The following is a 17726-nucleotide window of genomic DNA, read 5'->3' as shown; positions in this document are numbered from 1 at the left end:
TTCAGAGTTGCTAAAACCTGGCGGTCTATGAACTCTCTGAACTGAGGTGAGGGTAGGAAAATAAACAGGGTGCTTGTGTGATGAAAAGCTAACGCCAGCTCAGAACTCCCATCCGGGCTGAGCACACCCGGGAGCCTTTTGAAAACCGCCACTCCTGACAGCAGTTCCCCAGACAAATGGCTGGCAGTGGCGGCTGTGTGCTCGGCTGCCCCCCCAGAAAGAGGACAGCAATGCTGGGTGCAAAAGAATCTTCTAGAAATGCTGCGGGGTTCACCCAGAAATGAAAGGATCTCAGTAAGGAAATGGACTGCTCGTCACTTTCTAATCCATCAGCTTAGTTTCTCTGAATTTTCCATCTACAGAGTCCCATTCGTGGTCCCAACCTTGCAGAGAGAAGAATGCTACATTTTATCATTTCACCAGGTAAATATTCTTTTTGACATGTGAATAATTACCTCCCAGTTTATCTCTTTGGAAAATGCACATGCATATATGTACAAATGTATGTATGTGTGTGTGTATATATATATATATATGCATACTTTTGTGTACATACATACAACGTATAAAGAATTTTACAAGGGAGCAAAGGCCCTACGTACAATAGTAGCTGGACCTCCAAGACGTACACCCTGTGCCTGGAAGGGTGACCAACATGTCTCAGTTTGCCGGGGAATGTCCTGATTTTAAAACCGAAAGTTCCGCATCCCCAGAGCCCCCGGGACTGGGGCAAATTGGGAAGGCTGGTTGTGGCAGAGACACGTGAAGTCCACCGTCTCAAATCCTCATGGTGACGCTGTGAATGAGATGGTGTTTTTGCAGGGAAGGAAAGTGAGCTGGAGATGTTGATGGAGCCGCCCAAGTTCACTCCCTGAGTCTGGGACTGAGGCAAGTCTTGCACTTGGGTCTACCATCGACGCCATGCATTTTATGTAGGAGCACCTTGGATGGTGCAAATACAAACAGGGAGAGCTCTGCGGAAGGTCAGGATGAGGGACAGTGGTTTCTGGGGTTGGAACTAATCAGCCTTCAAAAGGGAGGGAGGGGCCAGGAGAGGAGAGTGTTCCGAGATGGGGTCTCCTGCCCGCGGCTTTGGCAGCTCAAAGGTCTCCAGCCTGGGTGCCTGAGGAGGACCAAGGACTTGCCTGGGGTCAGGTTAACCTTCAGGATGGAAGCCAACATCCCTACGCGTGAAACCCCTCTACCTGGGCTAGTGCTTTTAGCCCTTTCCCTGTGGCCTGAGTCCACTAAGGTGGCAGCAGAGGAAATGAGACCGGAGCAGATGAGGATTTGCTGGCTGCGCGGCCTGTAGAAGCAGACTGGATCCCTCTCCCTCTCACCCCATCACCGCATCCCAGCCCATCCTCTCTGCTCCCCCAGAGGTGTCCAAACAGCTTCTCCGTCCTGCTCAGGGCTGCTGGCCCTCCCCAGGAGACCAACAGCGAGACGGGGAGCTAATTACTGTTTTCTCTTCTGCAGGCCCTGTAGCTGTACCAGACTAGGCTTCCCCTTCTGCAAGGACCCCAATCCTCTGCTGGTACCTGGAGGTGGCCCCGGCACGGATCTCCGTCTCCTACATTAGCATGGGCCCCCTTCCAAGACATCCTCACCCCTTGTTTCTCCGACCTCTCCCAACACACACCTGTGCTTCCTGTTTCAGGTGAGAGAAATGGGTGTCTGGGTCTCCTAATCGCAGGAGTTGCGCTGATAGGAAACCAGGCCAGGTCATTCCACCCACGAGGTCATGAGAGCAGGGGACCTCTTGGGAGTTTCCTGGTTTCAAAAGAAACCAGACTGAGGCCTGGGGTGTAGACTTCCTGGGGCACCGTGGTCCACGGGATAAGCCGTCATTCCAGAGAACGGGAACGCCATCAGGAATCAGCCTCGGGAGAATTTCCTGGGCTGCTGTGTCCCAGTCTGAAGGGAAAAGCATAGATCTGAGCCGTGCAGCTGGGTACGGTTCCCCAGCACCCCCCGTCCCAGCGCCATCTGCCCGCATCTCGTTCCCACTGAAATAATCACAGGGTAGGCCCGGCCTGGCTGCGTCGCCATGGCAACTGCCCTAATTTCTTTTAATCCCAGCGTTCCTTCCTAACGGGACCTCCCCCCCGCCCCCTCTCCCCCCTGCAACGTGTTTTAATTGTAATAACTCCCGGGTTTTCGGGAGGTAATGACCATGTGTGGGGAGCCCGCGCTGGCCTGGCCCCATCCCCAGAGCTGCCCTCCCAGCGTGAGCTCTGGAGGGACCCAGGGCAGGCTGGGGCAGGGTCTGCCACGGGGGTCTGGGGCCTCGGAGCTAATGAACACAAGCCGGGGAGCCTCAGCCCTGCGGGGTTGTGTCCTGAGGACATTTTATGGCACGCCTCCCCTTACCCCACATCTGCACGCTCTGATCACACCTCGAAGGGAATCCACGGACCATTCCTCCGTTCCAGGCCCAGTCAGCCACACTGCGTCAGGGATGTGACCCTGAATGTGTGTTCAAATCACCTGGGGCCTTGTTAGGAGGCAGTTTCCAAGCCTTGGTGATGCCCAAGATCTTGCGTTTCCAGCCACCTCCCCGGGGACGCCCACACCGCCGACACTTTCAATAGCAAGAGTCCAGAGCACCTCTGGGCAACAGAACCTTCTTCGGGGCTGGAAATGCCCCATACGTACACTGTACCATATATTAACGAGCCATTATCCACAGGAGGCTACGGAGCAGTTGAAACGCGGCTAGTGCAACTGAGGAATGGAATTTTAGATTTTATTAAACGTTCCTTCCTTTAAATTTAAACCACCGCATGGAGGCTAGTGGCTGCCATAGTGGAAACCACAGGAAGTTCCGCTGGTCATTGCAGGTCCAGACCCGGCTTCAGCTGTCTCTGCAAAGGGGCAGCTTCCTGGTCATCCCGCAGCCGGAATCTGCTCCCATCCACCCTGCACTGCGGGGGCCCATCTCCTTCGTTTTGTGCATGCTGTGTTCCTCACCGGTTCCTGTCCTGCTTCAGACGGACTGCTGAGAAGTGAGCAGAAGATCTGATGGCCTGGCTTGGAAATGAGAACCTCAGGTCTGCCCAAAGCCCAAGACATCTGCACACGCCCAGCTTTTCTGGGAAGCCTTCCGAGCAAAACTGAGGGGTCCAGGGTCACTGTGGGCTATCAGACGCTGTCCTATGACTGGTCTCTCAATCCTAATAACAGTAAGAGACAGTTCAGGAGGTGATGCAATAATGCTGCAGAAGCCCTTAGTCTACTTTCCTTCCACCAAAGCCCTCCCGGGCCGAGCTTTCCCGTCCGCACGCTGAAATATTAGATGTTCAGCTGGGAGTCCAACAGAAAATATTTCTGAAATTGTGCATGTGTGTGTTTCTTTTTTTTCTTCTTCTTCTTCTAATTTAATGTGCCAGACAAGCCTCCCTGTAATTAAAACCAGAAACAAGGACCAGACTTAGACAGAGATTTGAAGGCTGTAAAATTCTAGGACAGGTTTATGTAAAGCAATTAAAAAGGGAGTTAAAAATTGTTTAAAAATTAAACACTTAATTACTTTTTTTTCTCCTCTCATTTCTGCTGAGCTGTTTTGGCCGCGGAGCTCGAAGAAAGATATAAAAAGGAGAAAGTTTTGCCTCGTTGCTGTAAATCATGTTCAGCAAATGCTTCTCTGCGTTTTGCAGCCAAACCCATCTGCTGTCTATTAGCCTAAATCATGCCTTTTCAATTAAACTGGCTTAGGGAAGTCTGGTAGCGAAACACGTGTGTGTGTGTGTGTGTGTGTGTGTGTGTGTGTAGAGGGCCAGCATGGTGGTTGTGGAGGATGGGAGAAAGGTGAAGTCTGATTTCAGGCTGCGAGGTGGAAATATCTTTTAAAAGGTGTGATCCTATTTTAGTGTGGCTGCAACCCGGGGCCCTTGGGGTACCCAGACGGAGGCTTCCTTGGCGCGACAGTGGGTTAAATACTAGAATGGGTAACCTGCAGAAACACATTATGGCAGAGGCTCATGAGGAAGGAGGAAGGGAGAGATGCTTTTGTCTTTCAAAAGAAAATGGAATTTCACCACCCTGAGAGGGTCTGGGCGTGGTCCTGGTGGCGGGTGAAGGAGCGTCCGGTCTCCAGGGACCTTACGTGAGAATCTGTGTCTGATGCTGTGTTCCTTTTAGAGTCCCCCAAGCCCTGTGGCTCTGTGTCTTGTGTCCTGGGGGGAAGGTTGAGTAGGGTTGTGGCTCCCGCAGAGGCCAGGGCCCTTGAGTTGAGGAGTGTTCGTGCATCTTTGCGCGCGGGACCCCTCTGTGGGCTCCTGTGCCCACCCCTGGCCTCCTAACCGCTGACGATCCGCAAATTTCCCAGCTCCTCCCGGCTCCTCCCCATGTTTGTGTCAGGTGGGGCTGCCTAAGGGACCAGGTGACATCCAGGGTGGTAGTCTGGGGATGCCTGCCTTCGGTTTCATGTGGCCTCGTCTCCCTTGAAGAAGAAAAACATGTTTGCCTTGACGCAACTGGGATGAGGAATCTGTGTGCTCTCCTCCTGCTGTTCCCGGTGGGAGGGGCAAGAGGTGCAGTGTGTGGACTGCTGATGAATGTCTATTTTCAATCACCCAGCCCTCGCCTCCTGCTCGATGCAGCGCTCTCTGCGGGACCCCCCTGAGTAGCAACCTGCCGAAAAGCCTGCTCCTTGGTTGGGGTTTAGACAAGGGGATTTGGTGAAGGAAGGTCTGGTGACAGGAGCTGGGTCTTTGACATTTGAGTTGACGTCGATAGTAACAGTAATAACAATAATAGCTGCAGTTTATTGAATGTTTACAACATTCAAGCACCGGCCTAAACATTTTACCCAGAATCCCTCCTTCCATCCTCGCTGTGAAGCTCCGAGGGTGGACCATCCATAGTTCTATGTTGCATGTGAAGAAATGAAGCCACAGAGAAGTTAAGACATTTGCCTGAAGTCACACAGCTTGTAAGTGCAGAACCGGGTTTTGAACGCGGGCTACATGCTCTTGACTCTACACTGTACTGCCTCTTCGAGGGAGGGAGCCTCTGAGAATTTCCATGCTGTGTGCTTCCGTGCTTCTGGGTTGGGGCTTAGGCGAGGATGTCTGGAGGCCACCATCAGATCAGTTTATTGACGGTCTTGGGTATGAAGAACAGAGTTCGACTTTGGAGCTGGGCACAGCTGGATTTGCATCCTAGCTGTGCCACCTGCCGCTTAGGTAACCACCAGCCATTCACGTATTGTCTTGGCCCACCTGTGAAAGGAGTCAAGCCCGACCTTGGCGAGGTTTCACATGTGCTGACTGTGCCCGGCGCGGAGAAGATACTCCATAAACCTCGCACTCGTGGCCTTCCTTCCTGGTGGCCTGAATCCATGAAGCTTGACCTGGTTTCTTCCTGGCTCTTTCATTTCCTGCAGGATACAGTTTCAGGTCTCTTCCAAGTGATTCACTCTAAACAAGACGCGGGTGGGACGCTGTCCGCAGAGCAGGCCAGGGTGCCCATCCAGGGACTCTGGCCACGCTGAGCCTTCCTCCCCTCAGGAAAGGCCCCCCTCCGGTCCCCGAGGGGCCGGCCCTTTGTGGCTGCCGGAAGGAGAAGCTGAGGCCGGCTGAACTCCTGTTCTCCGTCCACAGCTCCTTGGGGCCGCCTGGCGCCCCAGCGGTTGGGCCGAGCAGGGAAGGGCGGCTGGCTTGGCTCCAGAGCAGCCCGGCAGGCCCGACCATGCAGGCGGCGCTCGCTCAGAGCCCCTTTAATCCGATGGCGAGTGCAGTGATCCGTGACCAGGGCTTCCAGGAGCCTCCCGAGCCAGGCACCAGCCTCCCGAGCCTCCGAGGGTGGTGGAGAGGTTGTCGCCTGGCTCCACGGAGCTGGCAGGAGGTGGGCGGTGGAGCCGGGGGCTAGAGGCTCCAGGTGGATGCACACGGGTCCCCTGGGAGGTCCCCTCTGGGTCATGGGAAGGGGGCTCCGAGCTGACAGTGGGGAGGGGCGCCCGGTGAACACAGGATGGACGTGCTAGGGGAGCCCACTGAGCGGGCGCCGCTTCTGTCCTGCCCCTCTCCCCTGACCTCCGGACAGTTTGAAAAGCTTTTCTATCCAACAGCAGTCGGGTGGGGTGGAAGAGGGGCTTTTGTTCAGGCCAGATCATGGGGGAGGAGAGCAGGGTGGTGGGGAATCAGAGAAGCCAGGCTCCGACCTCAGTGTAGTCACTTGGGCTGTTCGACCGCAAGCAGGTTACTCAGCCTCTCTGAGCCTCCGTTCCGGTAGTACAGCACCTGGCACATATAACAAGCAAGGAGGAAATTGCTCTGTAATGTCCTTCCTCCTCCCCTCAAGTAATTCTGTGGTTTTCACCCCCTGCCCGCTGTGGTTCTCCCAGACCCTCTGCTGTCAGACCTCATCCCACGGGACCCTGCTGGAGCCCAGAGACCAGGCTGCGTCTGCCCCTCCCCTGGAGGGAGCCAGGTCGGGCCAACACGCTCCTGGCCTGCAGGTAATCCCAGGATGGGGTAGAAATTCATCCTGGGATTGGAGCCGCTGGTCACACGTTCCTGGCGGCCAGCTGGGAGGTGGCCCTTGTGCCTGTGCACAGACACAGCTGAGCTTAACGTGATTGTGGAGAGAAGCCTGGCGTCTGGAATAGCGCGGCTGCCACTGAGGTTTGTGCCGTGTCTCATCACCTGGGAAGCTTGCCAAGCCAAATCGGCATCTCACTCTCCAGGGGCCTGGAGAGCCCAAGTTTGGTGGCTTATCTGTGGGTCCTCATCTCCCCCACCACCCCCAAAGGCCACTGGTTCTGAGTAGCCCACTTCTGGGGTTCATCCCTCCGGCCACCCCCCGCCTTCATGAGGAAGGTTCTCATCAGAACATTCCCTGCTGCCGCAGCTTCCAGGTTCTAGAGAAACTTTGCCGCCAACCTGGGAGATAGGACAGACCAGCTACTGACTTGGGGGCAGGGGTCCCTGGAGACCCTGGCAATATTCCCGGGAGATTGCACCTACTGGTGTGAATGTGGATAAGAGTTTTTGCCTGGTTGGGCTGGTCCCAAATGACCTAGCAGAGCCCTGACTGGAGACAGAATCTGATCCAGGTTTTATGATTCTATTCCAGCATCACCTCCTCCAGGGAGCCTTCCCTGAGTTATACACATTTAAACAAATTTTTTCCCTGGGTTTATAGTTTTCCCTGTGCTCCCCCACATCATATGAATCAGTTTGAATAGTAATTGTTTCTTTATCTGTTGGTCCCCTAGGCCATGAACTCCGCAAAGGTACGAGCTGTATCCCAGGTGCCTGACACAAGCCTTGGCTCTCCAGGGAAGTTCAACAAATGCCTATGGAATGATATATGGGGGGGGGGGGGATCAAGGGGAGAGGTCACTATGGTGGACACAACAGGGCTTTTAGAGATGAACTGGTACCCAGAATGTCCTCAAGAAGCTCACCTCCTAATGGGCAGAGTCCTGTGTTGGGCTGCCTGGGTCTTAGGTGTCTGGGAGACTTACCTGTGATGGGGGGAATAAGGTGGCAGAGCACGCAGCAGTCTTGCTCTGAGAGATGCTCCTGCCCCCCCGACGTGAGCGGCTGGCGTAGCGGTAGAAGCCGCGTGGTAGGATGAATGCCCAGTGTCTAAAGCATAGAGAGAATGGGGCTTAGTCTGGCCAGAAGGCGGCTCTACCCACAAGCTCAGGAAAGCAGGAGCGTAGTGGGTGGGAGGGGCAGTGGGCTGTGGTGAGGCTGCACCTTCCAGGACAGCTGGCCTCCTCCAGAGGACAAAAATGAGAAGTCTAGTTTCAGTTACCGGGCCTTAGATGCCCAAACACTATTTTGGAATCAAGAGCGTGGGTAGTTTGAGGCCCTCCTCCAGCAGGCCTGAGTCTCCAGCTTTTGTTTTTGCTTTTGTTTTTCTGGATCCTGACCTGGAGGATATGCACTGGTATCTGTTTTAGGAGGCTCAGACCACGGGTGATAGCCATTGGCAACAGCCCCCAAAAACGCTATCGTTGGGACCAGAGGCCCTGGGCTGACGAAGGCTTTGGCATCGCTGGGTGGCTTTGGGGGCGTGGCTTAACTGTCCTGAGCCTCAGCTATTTATTGTGGTGGAAGCATTCTGCCTCATGTCGCTCCCAGAGTTGACACGGCGCTTAGGTCAGAGGATAGATGTTGGAAAGTATCTTCCAAAGCAAATACTCTAAAAAGCGTCAGGTGCTATTGGTATGCGTTTGAAGCGGTGGTTAGCCGGGCTCATGTGACCTCAGCCCTGACACCACCCTGCCCTGCCCCCAACCATCACCTCTAGCTGGGTTCTCTGGAGCCTTCTCTAAATCAGGGAGTTGGTTTTGCCTGTTTGTCTTGGCTTCTGACACAGACAAAGCCTCATGAGCCGCAGAGTGTCCTGGCAGTGGGGTCAATGCCCAGGATGCCTGGCCCGGACACTGCCTCCAGGAAGTCGGGGCTCTTGTGACCGGTGACACTGCGTGTGATTTCTCTGCAGAAAGTGGGTGGACGTGGGGTTTGGCAAGCTTTCTGTGCCTTCAGCCCTTCCAGCTCCTCCTGGAAAAAGCCTGATCCGTGTCCCTAGGCGCGAAATAGTCCCTTTGAGTGGGGCCAGGTTACTGCTGAACATGTGACAAAGCCGGTTTGCTAGATAGTTCCGCCCTTGCTCCGATCATCGTGAAATACCAGTGTGTCCTCAAGGCCATCCGACTTAGCCCAAATCCTTAATTTTACAGTATTTTAAATCCTTAATTTAGACTATGTGTAAAGAAATATCATTTTATACATTTGACTTTAAAAAAATTTTTATTTAGGGCTTCCCTGGTGGCGCAGTGGTTGAGAGTCCGCCTGCCGATGCAGGGGACGCGGGTTCGTGTCCCGGTCCGGGAAGATCCCACATGCCGCAGAGCGGCTGGGCCCGTGATTCATGGCTGCTGGGCCTGCGCACCCGGAGCCTGTGCTCCACAACGGGAGAGGCCACAACAGTGAGAGGCCCGCGTACCGCAAAAAAAAAAATTATTTATTTTAATTTTGGCTGCGTTGAGTCTTCGTTTCTACGCGCCGTCTTTCTCTAGTCGCGGCGAGTGGGGGCTACTCTTCGTTGCCGTGCGCAGGCTTCTCACTGTGGTGGCTTCTCGTTGCGGAGCACGGGCTCTAGGCGTGCAGGCTTCAGGAGTTGTGGCACGTGGGCTCAGTGGTTGTGGCTCACGGACTGTAGAGCGCAGCCTCAGTAGTTGTGGCGCACGGGCTTAGTTGCTCCACGGTGTGTGGGGTCATCCTGCACTGGTACTCGAACCCGTGTCCCCTGTGTTAGCAGGCAGATTCTTAACCACTGCACCACCAGGGAAGTCCTATACATTCAACTTGATGGTACCCTAAAAGCCAAGATATTGAAGAAGTTAATGAGTAAATGAATGTAAAAATCGCCAAGAACAACTGGCTTATGTTTCATCTCAGGGACCGAGAAGTATGAACTTGGACACGAAATGCAGGGCAGCAGAGGGATAATAAGGTGAGCCTCTCAAATCCACGGACAATTTCAGATCTTAACAGTTCCCGAGCTTTCTTACTTTTGGAGGCTCCACCCTCCATCTTATCAAAAGAGTTAAAATGCACCCACACCCCACATTACATATAATTTTACAGGAAAAAAAAGAATGAGGAGACTTTTATGATTTTTTTTCTGACTTGGAGATTTCAGAAAGAAAGATCTGTTCTTGTGATTTAAGCTTTATATATTCATTAATAATTATTTGAGAATTGAGTTAAATTACCACTGGCCAGTTAACAATGTTATTTTGTAGATGCTTGACTAAACATTTGGTAAAGATAGGTTTCATAGTTCTTTATATTCTGAAGCCAGTGTTTTTTATTTTCTTTCTCTTTTCTTTCAAATGTTTTCATGCGCCCATGAAAAGCCTGTAGATTTTAATCACTGTGCCTATATTGCCTTAAAAAAGGAAAGTCTTATGGGAGTCAGAGCTTAAGTATGATTCCTGGCTAAGTGTCACTCACTGTGACCAGTCCAGGCCTCACTAGCTCCATCTGTTAATGGGGCTAATTCGCTCTCAGTGTTTCATATGATTGTTTTGACAGATAAGCTAAGATAATAAATGAAAGCACATAGCCCAGTGCCTGACTCTTCCATAGAAAGTTGTCTGGTTAAATATTATATGTTAGCATTAAAACTCAAGTCCACAGAAGACACATGATTTTCTCCTATTCTCCAGTAAGTTCCTGAAAACTGAATTTTTTTTTTTTGCGGTACGTGGGCCTCTCACTGTTGTGGCCTCTCCCGTTGCAGAGCACAGGCTCCGGATGCGCAGGCTCAGCGGCCATGGCTTACGGGCCCAGCTGCTCCCCAGTATGTGGGATCTTCCCGGACCGGGGCACGAACCCGTGTCCCCTGCATCTGCAGGTGGACTTTCAACCACTGCGCCACCAGGGAAGCCCTGAAATTTTTTTAAAAAGGTAATTAACAGGGATTTCATTCATTAAGAATTCAGAATAATTTCACCATGTTTTAGATTTACCTTTAAACTTTGTATGATAAAAAGTTGAGTCCAGGGAATTAACGATAGAAACAGTAGTTGATGGAGAGGGGGAGGTTTTTGGTCTACTTGAGGCAAGGAGCTTTCCAAGACCTTAGAAACAGCTGCTTGGAAACAATTGTGTGTTAATTAGGGAGGATTCTCATCAGATCCCACAGAACCTCTTCTTGGCTGTGCCTTTCTAGACCATGTACTCTAGCTGAAAATAGTATCAGCATCCCTATTTTTGGTGGCTTTCTGTAACTGAAGGTTCTCTCTCATTCAGACCAGTCTTCCTCCCTGAGTTTGACCTTGGGAGCTGTGTGGAGGTTGACCTTGGTGGGTAGTGTCATGGGAGACCCCCGGAGGCCACCTCCGAGCATGTGATGAACACACACAGGACATGAGTCACACCTGAATGACTCCAGGTAGTCTACCCAACGTGATATTTGGCAGTCGTAGTTCTTGTCTTTCTAATTGGAAGGGCAAAGAGGTAGGTTGACGGATGGGAAGCTGCAAGCTGGAAAGGACGTGGGCATTTCAGAGGATGTACTAACAGCCACTTGGCACGACTTCAGCAGGGTTGTTTTCTGTTTCAAGGCCACGTGCCTCGGTCTCTTCTTGGCATATGGGGTGCACACGATATTCACGATGGTGTAGGAAGCCCTGGGGTTCAGGACACCTAACTTTCAGCTTGAATTCTGTTGATAGTAAGTCGCCATGACTGTGGATTACCTAGGGTTTATAGCATATTGAATTTGATAAGAATGATACATTGGGGGAAATTAGATACTTTCCCAGAGCAAGCTCTAAATAAATGAAGTTTCACTTGACTTCACTGGCTGGTTAAAAGAGTAAACTTGAGCTGGAAAATAGTCTTGTACCAGAGGCTCAGAGTACCAGAGGCTCATTTCAAATCGTCGTCTTGCTCTTGGTCTCCAAGCTCGTCTAAATTTTTATCAGTGACCTAACAAAAGATCAAGAAAGTCCTACGGTGCCACTAGGAGTGAAGCCGTATATGATGGATGCCAGCGTTAGGATCCCTGATACTCTCCACGGACCCAAATGCTCAGCCAAACCCAACAAGATGGAAGACTTTCAACTATTGCTGTTCAGTTTCATGTGGTCTCAAAATTCAGAAGCACAGGAACTAGATTAGAGAGCCCTCCATCGGCAGCAGTTCACATGAAAGAGATCTGGGGGTTTTAGTCGACCACAAGCCTAATTTGATCCAACAGTGTGACTGTTGCTAAAAATGTAAAAAATGCTGGTAGGCTGCCTTAATGGACATATGGTGTCCAGATCCACAAAGGTGACGCTACAGGGTCTCCTGGCCTGAGCAGGCCATGTCTAGAGGAGTATGTTGAACCCGAAGCGTCACATCTGAAGAGAAACAGAGTGACCACTGGGGACATGCAATGGAGGTAGAGTTGAAGACATTGATGGAAGAAGTGGTATCGTGGAGACCCACTAGATGCTCTCCATCTCACTGTCTCTTCCCAGGCACATTGGAAATCGGCATTTACCAGCCTCCCCTGTGGTTAGTTTGGGCCTTCATCTGACTAGCTTCTGGGTGATGGAATATGGGTAGAGTGGATGCACTCCAATTTCCAGTGCCCTGTAAAGTGTCCTCCTGATGTTATCCACGTGCTTGCTTTTTTCCTTCACTGTCCCCAAGAGTACGACAGAACAAGATCGAGGGAGCTGGGCACCCGCAATCATCGGAAATCCCAGTCGGAAGGTTTCCCATCCAACATTCATTCGGACTATGACAAGAATGAAAAAGAAAACTTTCTTGTGTTAAACCACTGAGATTTGGGGAGTGTTTTGTTACAGCAGCCAGCATTCACTATGCCGATTATTCTAAGACAGCTGTGGGAGAGCATCCAAGGGAGAAAGTGATGGTCATGCACTAAGAATGTGTGTGGCAGAATCTTCCATGGAGATTCTGTCTTGTTCTCACAACTACAGGACACTTCAAAGAATGAGAAGGTGACTTTTATCCTCCTGGAAATATTCCTGGAGAAATGACTCCTGTATAAGCAATTATCTCTCCCTTTCTAGTAATAGTTTGTTTTTTTTTTTTTAATGGTCTAATCATACTTTCCCCACTTGCTAGTGATGTGACCTCCAGCAAGTTACTTGACAACTCTGTGTTTCTGTTACTTAATCCATAAAATGGGCACAAAAGTAGCACTCACCTTATAGAGTTTTTGTGAGAGTTAAATGAATTAATCATACAATATACAATAATGCCAATCTGTGTGTTTTTTCTTTCTTTTTTTTTCTTTTTAAGGGGCTGTTCCCAAAGAACTCTCTGCTCTGGTCCTTTATTTTTATTTATTTTTTTAATTTTATTGAAGTATAGTTGATTTACAATGTTGTGTTAATTTCTGCTGTACCACAAACTGTCTCAGTTATACATATATATCCTTTTTCATATTCTTTTCCATTATGGTTTATCACAGGATATTGAATATAGCCCACTCAGGTCTTTAGAAGGTTGGGTGCGTCAGATTCTCCACAAATGAGAAAGAGGTTTTGGTTTTTCCATAGATGATGGACTCAAGGCCTGGCCTGCCCTTCAGTGCCTTGGGTCGGGGAGGGGAGTCCTGTAGGGAATCCTGCAGGAGCGGAAGGGTGATGGGGAGGAAGAAGGTAGATGTTCAAGGCCAGGGGTGGAGCCCCTGTTCCCTGGGGAGGACCCAGCATGAGAAGCAGCGTCTGGCTCGTAACCCTGAACCTAAGTGTTACGAACCTGAGAATGGACGCCTTATGACGATGGAGGCCACCACCTAGAACACAAGGACCAGATCCTCCCTGTGTTCCAGGGGCCGCAGAAGCCCAGGGTTGGAGAGAATATCTGAGAAGAGGGTGGGATTATCCACCCCTGGGGCAGTTCAGTGAGCAGATACGAGGTGATGATGTATTGCTGAGGGCAAGGGCCTCAGGTCCCCCCCAGTGACCCTGCCTCGTAAGTGCTGCTCTGTTATCTCCAAGAGGAGAGGATGCTAAGTGAGACCGTGGCTGTGGAAGACTTTGACAAACTCACTTGTCGGTCACAAAAGTGCTACCGCCCTGCAGGTCTCTCTAGTTCCGTTTTCGCTACAAAGGAAACTCCTAACCTCTTAACTTGGACTTCAGCAGTTTTAGGGGGCAAGGGGCCCCTGGGAACCGGAAGTGATGAACAAGAGGCCAAGGATGCAGAAGAAATTGTTCTTGCAAGAGCGGAGATGGACCCAGATGTACTCCGGGGTCCTTGCCAGCCTGAGCGCTCTTCTTGGGGAGTATTTTCTTGGCACGAGTTCTTGGAGGGGCTGCGGGCATGGGGCCAGGTCGCACGCAGCCTGTTTCGACAACGCCGAGCTGTCCTGTAGTTCTTGGCCTTTCCCAGGCTTCACTTGAAAGTGGGGCCGTGTAGCGCAGGCGCCTGGGCGTCTCACGTAATAATTCAGCGCTGCCTACAGCCCGAGAGGTGTTTCACACGCCGCAGAGGTAGGTAATGAAGCATTCTTCCAAAGTGAGCAAATGACTCTCCCCCTCCCCCCAACCCTTTTTCCAATAGAATAATTAAACTGGGGTTTCTGGAGGGCCTGACACCTCACCGCGCTAGCAGATTCCGCGGGGAAGGGGAGGGGAGCTCTGAGCTTTGGTGGGGGGGCAGAAGCCGGCCTGGGAAGGGGCTTGGCGGGTGACAGGGAGAGAGCTGGCCTACCGAGGAGGGCGTTGGGTCTCCGAGGGCACAGGGGAGGGGCCTGCTGATTTCTCACCAGCCCAGATGACATATGACTTCGCACGTCCCCGGGTCTCCAGGGCCGCAGCCGGCTGTGTACATTCAACATATGTTTGGTATTATCCGTGTTTTTATAACAGTAACTGTGGTCTTGAAAGGGACTAAAATTAATTAAAACGCAGCACTCTGCCACATTTCACGTTCTTATCATAGGAATGCTTGCCTGGAAAGGACCTCCCTTGGGAGGGTCATCTTCCCATCCCCACGCCTCTGCCTGGGTCGGTACCCAGGCTGGCCCTACCAGCCCGCCTTAGGAGATTGCCAGTGAGGGAGGGTCTGCAGTGCGACTCTTTCTTGGTACTTGAACTACAGTAAGTAGGACACTGCAGACATTCAGAGGTTGTGCTTGAAATGTCAGGATTACAGCGAGGGAGCCCCAATGGGTCATGTTTATCAAACCGCTGTAAGCTCTCCCCTGAAGGCATCTGCCGGAAAGCATCCCTTGGTTCCGAGATGCATAATTTGGCAGATTTAGGTCAGGGTTTCTCAGACTCCACTTGGCACCATTGACATGTGGGACTGGATCATTCTACGCGGTGAGGGCTGTCCTCCCATGGCAGGATGTCTAGCAGCATCCCTGGCTTCTACCCCCCAGCTGCCAGGAGCCTCCCACCCTCCGCCACGTGACAACCAAAAAACGTGTCCAGGCATTGTCCAGTGTCCCCTGGGAGGAAGGCAGAATCGCTCCTGGTTTGATCGGCTCTAATTTGGGGATCCGGATGGGGAAAGGGGCGAGGTGCCCTCTTCCAGATCAACACTGAGAATTCCTTAATGGGTCTTGTCTGAGGCTCATTCTGCCATGTTTGAAAGAAGGAAATAGCTGGGGCAGAAACTTCAGAAAATCTGGGGTGGGGCGCGGGGATTTGCATTCCTGAGGTTCCCAGGAAAAGCCGAAGCTGTTAGTCTGGGAACCACCCTGGAGAACCCTGCTCTGAGGCAGGCGTCCTCACCCTCCACAGTATGTGGGTTTGCGGTCAGAAGACTCCGTGTTGGCACCGTCCTGTGCTCTGGAGGATGTTGGCAGCATCCCCGGCTTCTACCCACTAGATGCTAGTAGCACTCCCCCCAAATTGTAGACAGCAAAAATGTCCCCAGACATTGCCAGGGACAGAATTGCCTCTAGTGGAGAGCCACTGATTCAGGAAAAGGCTCTCTGGAATTTCTGCTGTGTCCCAGGTGTCCAGGCGGGAGGTGGGAGGTCTTCCACGTTTCAGGAAACCCTGCTCGCCAGCCCCACTCGGCTCCGGGGAAGCCGCTGTAATCCAGGGAGGAGTGACAGGCGAGTGTGTCACCGTCAGTTCTGAAGAGGGGAGCAAGTGACTTGCTATGAATAACATCCTGAGGGCTAAGAGTGACTCACCTTTTAAAACAAAATCGAATGGGTATTCACATAGCAACACGGCTTTCACTCTTTTGCCTTCCGGTATGGTTTTCCGAGTGGCCAGAACTGGAACTATCCCCACCTGTCTCATCTCGAGCACAGCCCAGATCGGCTAAGCAGCTCTTGCTAATATGCCCCGAGTCGTGTTTCAATTACAAGCTATTGCCGCGTTTTATTGTTTCATCACAATCTGGGGTTGCCCAGGGGACCATGGCACATACAGGGCTGCCATCCTCTGGCTCCACCTACGAGAGAAGCTGGGCGCACTGGTGTTGGCCCCGTTGGCTCACCTCCCATGACTCCCCCCTCTCTCACGGCTGTGCTCCAACCACAGTCGCCCCTTTCTCTACCTCTGCCACATATCTTCCTCCCCACACTGCCCGGCCTCCTTCCCCTGATGCCCCAAGCATGGCTCACTCCTCCTCTGTCATGTCTCAGCTCCAGTGTCACCTTCTCAGAGAAGGTGGGTGCCCTTGCCATCGTGCTGACCTTGTCCTCCCCGCCAAGTCAACCACTACCATGTTGCCCTGTTCTCTCCCCATAGCACAGGTCGTAACTTGCCACCTCCCTGGTTTGCATGCCCCCCAAGTACGGGATGGGCTCCCCAGGAAGCAGATGCTACGACGGGAATAACCCCCATAAAAGGAAGGGGACGAAGCAGGCTTGGGCAGGAGGGGCCATCAGCATGTGAAGACCTAAAAAGTCTCTGTGGCCCGTGAGGGGCACCGGAGCAGAGATGACCCACTGGAGGAACCCCTGTGGGTGGACATGGTTTGGTCCTTGCCCATCACCTTGCACAGCCATTGACCAGGGGCTGCCCCAGAAGAGCGTGACCTCAACTTGAAAGCTGAAGAGGACCTTGGAGACGCTAGTGGCTGCGGCTGTCCTTCTGGTCAGGCAGTGAGTCCTTCCTTGAAGGGGAATCTGGGCGGCTCATCTCTGGGTCTGTCCTCCCGGGCTACCGTGTATGTTCTCTGGGAGCAGAGATCTCACAGATCCTTCCCACAGCTGGTCCCCATTTCCTAGAACAGAGCATCACAGATGCTCAAACAATATTATGGAAAGACAAACATGTGTTTTGGGGAAGGAGAGGCAGAGAATTACCGCTCAAACTATTTTTCACCTGGCAGTGCTTCCAAGGTTTTCAAAGTTAAAAAAATCACCATGGTGGGGTATCCTGTCACCTGCCTCTTATAGGTTGGCTGGCTGACATCTCTTGAGCCTGCTGTGTGAGTCAGGGGGGTGGGAGGGTGATGAGGGGAAAGCAGCAGCCCAGGGGGATCTCAGAGGAAAAGGAAAACAGAACTACCAGGTGGGCCAAAGGCACATTCCAGGGGGCCGTGGGTGCCTGTCAGACCGGAATGGTTATCCGGTCTGGCAGAGCCCAGCACCTTGGGTGGCCAAATAAACTTCAGATATGGTGTTCCCAGAGACCGGGGTGGGTGGCGGGGAGTGTCCTCTCCTTGCTTAGCCTTTCTCCTGCCCCGGCATTTTCCTCTGCCAACGAATCGGGCTGGGATGGGCTTGTCACCGGAGCTGCGGTCTTTTATGGGGCGTATTGAAACCCGAGATTCCAAGGGAGCCAGCCCCACGTATGCAGCACATAGGGATGCATGGGTATCCTCCTGGGTGGCAGAGACGCCCGTGGGGCAGGTGCCCAGGGGCTTTGGGGTAAGGAAGGGAGGGTGTGCACACTGGGTGCTGTGGGGAGAGGACGGGGGGTGGGGGTCTGTCCTGGAGAGATGCCTGGCTCAGAGAGCAGGTGCGAACCTCTGTCCGCAAACTCAGAAATGCAAGAACTACAACTTGATTTTCTTTTTTTTTTGGCGGTATGCGGACCTCTCGCCGTTGTGGCCTCTCCCGTTGCAGAGCACAGGCTCCGGACACGCAGGCTCAGCGGCCATGGCTTACGGGCCCAGCCGCTCCGTGGCATGTGGGATCTTCCCGGACCGGGGCACGAACCCGCGTCCCCTGCATTGGCAGGCGGACTCTCAACCACTGCGCCACCAGGGAAGCCCCAACTTGATTTTCTTATAATTCCATTCCACCAGGGCATT

General features: G+C 52.4%; 1 long non-coding RNA gene across 3 annotated transcripts in view; it reads left to right on the top strand.

The window, feature by feature from the left end:
* Window positions 1-3534, top strand: part of LOC112410383 (uncharacterized) — a 170997-nt gene extending 167463 nt beyond the window's left edge. For 2 of the 3 annotated variants that reach the window (XR_003005421.1, XR_003005420.1), the window contains 3 exons: window positions 363-423; window positions 1480-1660; window positions 2844-3534. This is a non-coding gene — a long non-coding RNA (uncharacterized LOC112410383). Of the gene's footprint in view, window positions 1-362; window positions 424-1479; window positions 1661-2692 lie in introns of all 3 variants that reach the window. The other variant, XR_003005422.1, reaches the window with a different exon arrangement.
* Window positions 3535-17726: the final 14192 nt, after the last annotated feature.

The sequence above is a fragment of the Neophocaena asiaeorientalis genome, unplaced genomic scaffold, assembly GCF_003031525.2.
Source record: "Neophocaena asiaeorientalis asiaeorientalis breed wild unplaced genomic scaffold, Neophocaena_asiaeorientalis_V1.1 scaffold30, whole genome shotgun sequence".
NCBI classification, from domain to species: domain Eukaryota; kingdom Metazoa; phylum Chordata; class Mammalia; order Artiodactyla; family Phocoenidae; genus Neophocaena; species Neophocaena asiaeorientalis.
This window is presented reverse-complemented; position numbering and strand designations above follow the sequence as displayed.